At 41.8% G+C, this 10057-nt stretch overlaps 1 non-coding gene across 1 annotated transcript; it reads left to right on the plus strand.

Moving 5' to 3' along the window:
• The first annotated feature begins 8125 nt into the window (after positions 1-8125).
• Trnat-agu (transfer RNA threonine (anticodon AGU)) lies at positions 8126-8199 on the plus strand. Its single transcript has one exon. It is a non-coding gene; the product is annotated as a tRNA-Thr (tRNA).
• Positions 8200-10057: the final 1858 nt, after the last annotated feature.

The following is a 10057-nucleotide window of genomic DNA, read 5'->3' on the forward strand; positions in this document are numbered from 1 at the left end:
AGTCGTCGATAACGGCAACGTTTGTCGTCGACCGAATGCGATGCGTAGAGTTACACAAGGACAAAAGGGCAATCACACTTTTGAGCGTTCGACAGCTGTAGCAGTAAAAATAAAATAAATACAGAAAAGAAAACGAAAGAAGGCCACTGAAACAGACAAAAACGGACAAGAATCAAGGGTGATTGAACCTTTACCGTTTGCTATACTTCGGGTACTGGAATATCAGCACAATAGCCGCAAATGCATATATAAAAAGAAGTAAAAAAACACGACAAGGTCATTGAAACGGATAGAAAAAGACAAGAATCAAAAGTCATCGAACCTTTACCGTTTGCTGTAACAAAAAGAATCCGGCTGTTTTGTTTAAAAATTGTAAACGTGGGCGGGCATGCAATAAACCCTTCTAATACTGTTTTTATTATATTAGCAGTTTCATGAGGCTGTTTCATGAGTAGAACGTCGAACAAATGCTCACATTTACATTATTCCCAGATTGGAGTGACTATGTGACTTTTTGGTTCAGTCATTCCTTTGTGTGCTTATTTGCTCTCTGTCGTCATACCATTTCAATTGCTGCTGCTAAAACAATTATTGTATTATTATACGATAATATAATAATTCTTGAGTGAGTATTTCCATAGTGTATCATTGATCCCTGAAAACACATTAATTTGATGATCAACATTGGTCCATGCAGTACTAATCTCAGTACCTCATGCACATGAGGTACCGAGATAAGTACTGCATGGAAATTCTTCTGTACAAGACGGAGGCGAGTTCGCGTGCAAACAGCGTCACTGGCTCGAAGGAGGCGTACACTGCAGTGATGATTACAGGTCTCTACCTTCGGCCATCGGTTATGAAAAAGTATCCGTGCATGAAATGATCACGAGAGACAGTAATCAAGGCCAACACCCATACTTAAGGATTCGCCAATGGGGGCCCAGTTCGTACCATGCATGGAGTCATTTCGTCGGTACCATGCATAGAGTCATTTCGAACAAAAACTTGCCCCAGTTACACCCCAGTGTGAAATCTGCAGAAACAGCGGACCTGTGGTTCTCCTGTGCTTCATTTGTGATTTTCTGAGATTTTCTCTCATGTTTTGTGCTTTTGCGTGCGCGTCTGTGATTAGGTTATTTGTAGAGTAGAGACGCACGGGATAGGACGTGTAGCTGCCCCCACAACATCCACCTCTACTACAGTGACTTTACGCCCTATTCACGCTGGAGCCGCCATTCTTGCTGTGTGCCCACCGCTTCGTCGGCGTACCAGGCAGTTATACGCCATGTGTGGGTGTATCTGGGAACCGGAGAGCAACATGCGACGAGGACACTCATCTGCCGTCAAGACCAGCCCTATTGGCCGCGAGATCGAGCGGAGTCGCCGCCTGGCGACTATTGGCTGAAGCGCGCCTAGTGTGGATTGCTCCCTGCGTCGTCTGCTAGCCACGTAGTGTTTGCATGTGCGCGTACGTCATGCACGTTCTCAAAGGGTGGTTTGTTCTGTTATGTTAGCGCGAGTTTAGCTGCTCGTACGTATACCTAACATGGTGTACAGAAGCAAATAGGCTTGCTCGGCTGCATGCGCATTGTAATAAGATCAGTGAGTGCGACTTTAGAGAGGGCTGTGTATTGGTGTCGTACCCTTCGTTCGCCAGAATCATTTCAGTGTTGGTGCCGCTTTCTGGTTCAAGCACGTCGTAAAGCGCGCTTTTCAAACATGAGGAGCATTAAATAGTGTGTGAATGCAGCGTTTTAGCGACTCGGTGGTAAACAAAAACGAGGCTCATGCACTTTCGCGTTGTTAGGTGTATAACTGCGGCACTGTAATTCATGATGAGCTGTAGTTGTGCTTAAGATGTCCTTTTATTCTGCGGTCGTGGTCCCGCTACAGCGAAATATTTCTATCGAGTGAAGTCCGACACTTCGGTACTCAGACTGTCCCCTAAAAAAAAAGCAGACAGTGGAATGACACAGCAGTGGTAAAACAGAGTTGCTGCGCGCAATTTTAACTTTAGGCGAAATTTATTTAAAACCACCCGTGTGCTTAGATTTAGGTACGCTTTGAAGAACCCAGATGTCAAAGTTAATCCCGACGGCAGGCCTTACATTTAAGTCGTATAATTTCACGCAGAACCTCGCCCATTTTTTTACATTATCTTGAGCGTTTGTGTGGAGTTGTTATAGATTGATGGAAGGCAGCGGACATTACTACTTTGAAAAAAAAAAAGACACTTATTCTATAAAATAACCGGACCTTTGTTGCATCACTGTCGTGCACGTAATCAATCGATAAAAGATCTGTGCTAAACTAGCTCTTACCTGCGCATGCGTATTCGCGTGAACAGTGCCACTGAACTCATTGCACAGGAATATGGGCTGGTATACAAATGAACAAGAAGTAAACACTATTTCAGTCGTGCTACAGCATGCGTAGTACATAGAACACAAGCTAAACACGCACAGAGAAAACATAAGAACGTCATATAGTGCGTAAGCGCAGACTGTCATCCAGGGCGAGCATCCCTTTCATTGGCAGATTGCGCTTCTCTCAGTAGTAATAGTAACATTGGATGATATTCGTGCATCTATTCAATAATGAAGAGCGTATATATTACCAGTCAGCTGCAATCAACGCATTTTAATCACCGACAATAGGCTCAAACCGTACACAACGAAGCGCCGCTGTGTGCATTTGTATACGCGCCGCCGGCCACCTCTCCACACTAACGCGGCGACGGTGCTGCCACCTATAGGTCAATCTCGCGGCCAATAGAACAGCCCGCTGATAAAAGAGCGGCTGCCTCTTGGCTATATGTTTACGCTGCAGCGGCACAAAAAAAATAGATCTTAAACTTGGCGAATCCCATATTATTAGCACCACGAACCACCTTGACTGTAAAAACGAAACAGATTACAGCGCAAATCATCCAGATGGAAGGTGCTGCGGCTGTAGTACACGAGTTCAGAGGCGAAGAAATCGATAAAGTCTGAGGGATTTTTTTTTATCTTCATTACCCTCACTTATTTCTGCAACTGCCTACATATGCCACTGAAAGTCGGACTTTCATTTCGCATCTCCTTTTGGCAATGTCTTCTGCAGCAATTTCTGCCACCGTGAACTCTACGGATGAAACCGTTATCGACAAAAATTGTAAGGATATGCGAATGAAAAAGGTGGGGCCAAGTGGAACCATAGAAACGTTTCCGTAATTCGTGCATATTATGATTCATGGCAGTTCCTAAATCACACCAGTAATAATAATAATAATAATAATAATAATAATAATAATAATAATAATAATGATGATGATGATGATAATAATAATAATAATAATAATAATAATAATAATAATAATAATAATAATAATAATAATAATAATAATAATAATAATGACTGTGAAACAACGACTAAATAATTCATTTCACGTGAAATGAATTATTTAGTCGTTTCACGTGAAATGAAACAACCCTATGTTCTTAGTGCTGGCACATGCAAAAAAAGTACTAATACTAACGCCGACTGTGCAGGACCACGTCGACGGCCATGACAGAAAAGCCGCAACGAAGACGACAGTGATCGTATGATGGCGACGCTGACAGCGACGAAGACAACTAGACGCTTCCTGAACAAGACATAAATAAAAACAAGAGAACTGAAACCATAACATAGATCACTCAAAGCTCAAAGTGAAATACTAAGTAATATGAATACGTACGAATACGTTATGTGCCTTATTTGGATAAATATTATTAGAAATAAGTACAATTTAATTTAATTGAACACAACTTTATTAGGTCCTGCGGAACGCGGCTCACAAGAAATAAATAAATGCATGCGGAAATTTCAAATGTAGATAGATATCTACACACAGGAACGTGAGCGACGAAGACGACGTTCCTACACGCGATAGAAAAAGACGATGTCCGCTGCCGCAACGCCGTGTCGGGTTTCACGGCAGTATAGCACAGCACTCGTTATTACCTCATTGTGTGCGTATAAGTATTTATTTAATAATATAAATTTCCAACCAATGTAAGTGAAAGGATTGCTACCCGACCCTTGGCCTGCGCACTATTGTGGGTGCGTGCCATAATGTCTATCATCATCATTACCTCACAACCCCGTGTTCCATTCTATTAGGCACGAGGCCTCATGCAGCGTGTTTCGTTTCTGACGACCCTTGGAGCTGCCATGGAGCATGCCGTACCTGCTGGAACTACCGCTGCTCTACGTGCACGCTGGTCTTTCCAAACACTCGCGGATTCCTTATGCCACCCTGGTTCGTCCACAGCTATTACGAAAACTGGTACTTTGCCATCCCCAGAGTTTTCGTCATCTGAGCCAGAATGCCTCGGAACTTGTGCCTCACCACAGCCCGAGACTGTTTCCGCGACATCCGAGCAGTCGCCTGTAACCCAACCAATGACATCGGTAATCTTTGTCTCGGAGCTGCCCTCAACGTTACTCGAGTGCTGTGCACCAGGTCACTTTGGGCTTCGAGCTTCCCGACACCGCCACCTGCGCATGACTGCAAAGACCCAGCCCGAGGCCGCATACCGTGAATCCTGTTAAAGCGTCAGCCATCAAGCCTCCGAAAAGACTGTGACCGCAGCATGAGCAAGGCACACTTCTGCGTGTCCAAGATATTGTGCTTTGCGCATGTACTTGCGCCGGTTGCGGGGATGAGATCCCTGCGGTCAGGTCCATGCGCATCGGGGTCTACTTCCCGCAGTCTGGTCTTCGCCTTGTGTGCTTAGCGAGGAAGAACAATTTTCCACCGATGTAGCTTTATCGTTGTGTCCTATTTATTGCTTTCAGATTTCTTTCGTAATTCTAGTCATTATTTTGCATAAATAAATGTTACATAACGAAATGCGTGGATCTCGCTCTCTGAATATAACACGTGCCTGTAGCGTCTACTTCCAGCTGCCGGACCACGGGACCACTCTATAAAGGAACACGAAACTACGCTAGACTTCAACTAGTTGAAGTCTGGCGTGGCTCCGTGTTTCTTCTTCTCGTCCTCGTCTCCTTTAACGCTCGTAATCATGTCCTATTATGCTCGATACCAACTATAGCCCAATGTTCCGCCTTAACTGTTATCGATGAGCCGCATGATGGACAGACACGCTGAGCCACTTCGCTCGACAAGGTCTGCCCTCCGAGAAGTTGTTCCAGTGCTTGGCGTAGTCGCTACCTTTCATACCCTTCCAGAGGGGCTTTCAATTCTGGGCGCTTGTGTACGACTGAATTTCCCAGACTCTTAGTACCTACGAAATAATATACGCTTTTTCGCGTTTTGTGTAATTTTAGTGCGCATAGTTGACAAGAGGTAGTGAAGATCGTCTGCAAAATTAATGATGTCCTTCCCAGCATTTTCAATGTCATTAGAACGCTCAATGGGGCGCGAACTAGTTTTGATAATAAGCGCAAGCTTGAATTTATCTTCCCGATAAGTCATGAGCGAAAAAAATTATCGCAGCTTCGCACTAGCGGTGTCAAGCCTGAAGGTTGGTTGGCTAGTTGGTTGGTTGTTCCTTGGTAATCTGGCGCAACCCACCGCGGGTAATCGGCCGTGAAACGGGCGGTACCTTGTTTTAGAAATGAAATTGTTTATATTCTAAATATGTGTAAAACAAGTTTTCGAAATAACTCATTGGTAAAATGAAGGGAAAAAATTCAAAAATCTATTAATAAAACAAACCAATATGGTTGAAAAATAAGTTGAAGTTAGATAACCTTAACAGCCTGAAGGAAAAGCGCAGCTGGGTGGATTTCTTTTTCTCTTTTTTCTGTTTCTTTCTGTTTCTCTCTGTTTCTTGTATCTCTTTTTGTATCTCTTTCTTTCTATTTCTTCCTTTCTATTCCTTTCTTTATCTCTGTCTATTTCTTTATATTTCTTGCTCTTTCTATCTTTATTTCTCTTCCTTCCCTTTTTCTTTCACTCTCTCTGTGCGTCTTCCTCTCTTTCTGTGTTCTTTTTATTTCTCTCTTTCTTTCTTTTTTCTGTCTGGCTCTCTCTCTTTTCTATCGCTTTTTCGCGTCTGTTTCTTTCTATATGACTCTCTCTTTCTATCTCTTTCGCTCTCTCTCTTTGCTTCTTTCTCTCTATTTCCTTGTTTCTCTTTATTTATCTTTCTGTCATGCTCTGTGTTTTTTCTAACCCTTTTTCGTGTCTGTTTCTTTCTATATATGTTTCACTTTCTATGTCCTTCTATCTTTCTATATCTCTCTCAGTCTGTTTCTTTGTTCCTCTTTATTTATCTTTCTGTCTTGCTCTCTGTTTTTCTATCTCTTTTTCATGTTCTTTCTATATATTTTTCACTTTCTATGTCCTTCTATCTTTCTATATCTCTCTCAGTCTGTTTCTTTGTTCCTCTTTATTTATCTTTCTGTCTTGCTCTCTGTTTTTTCTATCTCTTTTTCATGTTCTTTCTATATATTTTTCACTTTCTATGTCCTTCTATCTTTCTATATCTCTCTCAGTCTGTTTCTTTGTTTCTCTTTATTTATCTTTCTGTCTTGCTCTCTGTTTTTTCTATCTCTTTTTCATGTTCTTTCTATATATTTTTCACTTTCTATGTCCTTCTATCTTTCTATATCTCTCTCAGTCTGTTTCTTTGTTCCTCTTTATTTATCTTTCTGTCTTGCTCTCTGTTTTTTCTATCTCTTTTTCATGTTCTTTCTATATATTTTTCACTTTCTATGTCCTTCTATCTTTCTATATCTCTCTCAGTCTGTTTCTTTGTTTCTCTTTATTTATCTTTCTGTCTTGCTCTCTGTTTTTTCTATCTCTTTTTCATGTTCTTTCTATATATTTTTCTCTTTCTATGTCCTTCTATCTTTCTATATCTCTCTCAGTCTGTTTCTTTGTTCCTCTTTTTTTATCTTTCTGTCTCGCTCTCTGTTTTTTCTATCTCTTTTTCATGTTCTTTCTATATATTTTTCTCTTTCTATGTCCTTCTATCTTTCTATATCTCTCTCAGTCTGTTTCTTTGTTTCTCTTTATTTATCTTTCTGTCTTGCTCTCTGTTTTTTCTATCTCTTTTTCGTGTTCTTTCTATATATTTTTCTCTTTCTATGTCCTTCTATCTTTCGATATCTCTCTCAGTCTGTTTCTTTGTTTCTCTTTATTTATCTTTCTGTATCGCTCTCTGTTTTTTCTATCTCTTTTTCACGTTCTTTCTATATATTTTTCTCTTTCTATGTCCTTCTATCTTTCTATATCTCTCTCAGTCTGTTTCTTTGTTCCTCTTTTTTTATCTTTCTGTCTCGCTCTCTGTTTTTTCTATCTCTTTTTCATGTTCTTTCTATATATTTTTCTCTTTCTATGTCCTTCTATCTTTCTATATCTCTCTCAGTCTGTTTCTTTGTTTCTCTTTATTTATCTTTCTGTCTTGCTCTCTGTTTTTTCTATCTCTTTTTCATGTTCTTTCTATATATTGTTCTCTTCCTAGGTCCTATCTTTCTATATCTCTCTCAGTCTGTTTCTTTGTTTCTGTTTATTTATCTTTCTGTGTTGATCTCTCTTTTCTTGATCTCTCTGTTTCTTTCTCTCTCTTTCTATGTCTTTATCTTTCTTTCTATCGCTTTCTTTCTTTTTATTTTCCATTTCTTCTTTCTCTTTCCCTCGTTTCAGGCGTTCGTTTTCGTTTGACACTCGCACCTTCTGTATACGGTAGTGGGGCCTGCCCAATTCCTGTGGCGCATACCCACCTGAGGAGTTTTGCACGACGGAGCACAGGTTACCGATAGCTTAAACAGCTTCGCTGTAAAGAGAACGGAGAGAGCGCGTGCCGGTTCATGATGATGATAGCTTTTTACCATGGAGCACAGGTTACTGACAGCTTAAAGAGCTTCGCTGGAGAAGTGCAAGTGTCGCGTTTGAAACAATGGAAAGCCCCGTGTAAGCGTTGAGCAACATCCCCGATAGACACTAGGAACAGAACAGGTACATACGCGGTAACCTTGGGGCCTTGAAGCTAGGGAAGGTTGAAAGCTCGTGCGTGGCATCGTAATCAGATCTAAATAAATGAGTCATCTCGTTCTGGCACAGCACCCCATCAGAAACCGGAATCTGAGGAAGTCGGAGCCGTGAGGGAGTCGGAGCCGTTCATGCGGCGCCGTGGCTTAGTTGGTTAAAGCGCCTGTCTAGTAAACAGGAGATCGTGAGTTCGAATCTCACCGGTGCCTCAGCAATTCTTTTTCTGTCCATGCGCTCAAATAACAGCATCTGAAGGAAGAGTGAGCGGGAAAGGTCCCATCCCCTGAATTTTTTTCTTCAATAGGCGCTGTCACAGTTGCTCTGTCTGTATCTCTTTTAACGATTTTTTTTTACTCCAACAGCACTTCCGTTCATCGCATTCGCTTTACGATAACCTATGTTGTTATTGGCTAGTCACCTACTACGGTTTTTGACGTCGTTAAGGTACTTCGTCGCACCCACTTACGACATCGCTAGCGCGTCAAGGAAAATGAGTGTTCTAAACGGCTCCACTGCGATTTGCACCCATACCAGTTGAGCAATGTGCTTTTTGAGAATTCAACGTGCATACGACCGAGTTATCTCGCAGCAACAATTTAGGTACAATATATTGCACAATATATTGGTACAATATATTGTGCAGTACACAGACTGTGAGATCAGTGCCATCTGTACATATGTTTCGGAGTCCATAATGAATCATTGCTGCACTAGGCGTTGATTGCGTTCTGTGCATCACAGAAATTCTTCTTCACAAGATGGCGAATTGTTTGCGTTCAATTTCTCGCTTACATGACGCGGTCATAAAAACTGCGTCAGCTGCAGAAAAGAGACACACATAGCAAGTCTCAGGCGTCAAGAATCGGCTCATACATCTTTATGATACTGCCCAGGTCCATATGGTTCCCATAATACGATATCGGCTATCCATGTTTGTTCTCTTATCGACTCTACTGTCTTCCTATATCAATGTTACGCCAATCATTTTCCATTCCATCGCACGTTACGCGCTTCTTAACTTCTAGAGTTTCTCCTATTCTAACACCTGGGGTTCTTTAACATGCACCCTAATACAAGTACACAGGCCTCAAACACTTTCGCCTCTATCGAAAATGCGGCCGCCGCGGCCGCGACCGTCGCGTCAGTAGTCGAGCATCTTAACAACTATGGTGGTTAAGGTGCTCGACTGCTGACGCAAATGGTCGCGGCCGCGGCGGCGCATTTTCGATAGAGGCGAAAGTGCTTGAGGCCTGTGTACTTATATTCAGGTGCATGTTAAAGAACCCCAGGTGTTAGAAAGTTCCGGAGCCCTCCACTACGGTGTCTCTCATAATCATACCGTGGTTTTGGGACGTTAAACCCCTACAATTATTATTAACTTCTAGAGTCTATTTATTCTCCATGTTTCTGTCACATAAAGTAGTAGCGGTAAAACGCAATGGTTGTACGTACACTTTCCACTTTAGGGACAGCGTCGAGTTGCGGGTCTTGAGCTGGGAATACCTACCGTGTGCGCACCAGCACCTCTTGAGACCGAAGTACACGTACTCTTGCACAATTTCTATGGAGTCCGGTTGTCGGTCGAGAACTCTCTTTCACGGTGCCTCGTAAGATTATCTTTGAACGCTGCACATTTATAAACAAACCCATCTTAACACTTCCTGTGCTTAGGTCTTCAATCAATCATATTTTTATTTTTGTTGCAGTTCGTAGTCATTATTGCTGATGAGCGCGTTGCGGCCTGCAAATCATAAGTTGCTGAGATATTCTCCATCAATCTTCTTTCTTTTTAAATCCAAATCAAATTATTTGAATATTGCATCAAACCATGCAGCGAAAACATTGGACACATTGTACCTCTCATGCCCATACCTTTCCTCGATCACAATTTTTCTGTTTTTCTTGAGGAGAAACGGGGCAGCTGACAAATGCTTGTAGATGTTGGCTGAGGTATTCAAATAGGTTTCAAATGATTCTTCACGACGCAACGACTACAAAACTACTCTGCTTTCTAAGCTTTCTAAAGTCGAATGTGTCGCTTATAGCGCTTGAAATTATCTTCACGAA

This window comes from Rhipicephalus sanguineus, chromosome 1 (genome assembly GCF_013339695.2).
Source record: "Rhipicephalus sanguineus isolate Rsan-2018 chromosome 1, BIME_Rsan_1.4, whole genome shotgun sequence".
Taxonomy (NCBI): domain Eukaryota; kingdom Metazoa; phylum Arthropoda; class Arachnida; order Ixodida; family Ixodidae; genus Rhipicephalus; species Rhipicephalus sanguineus.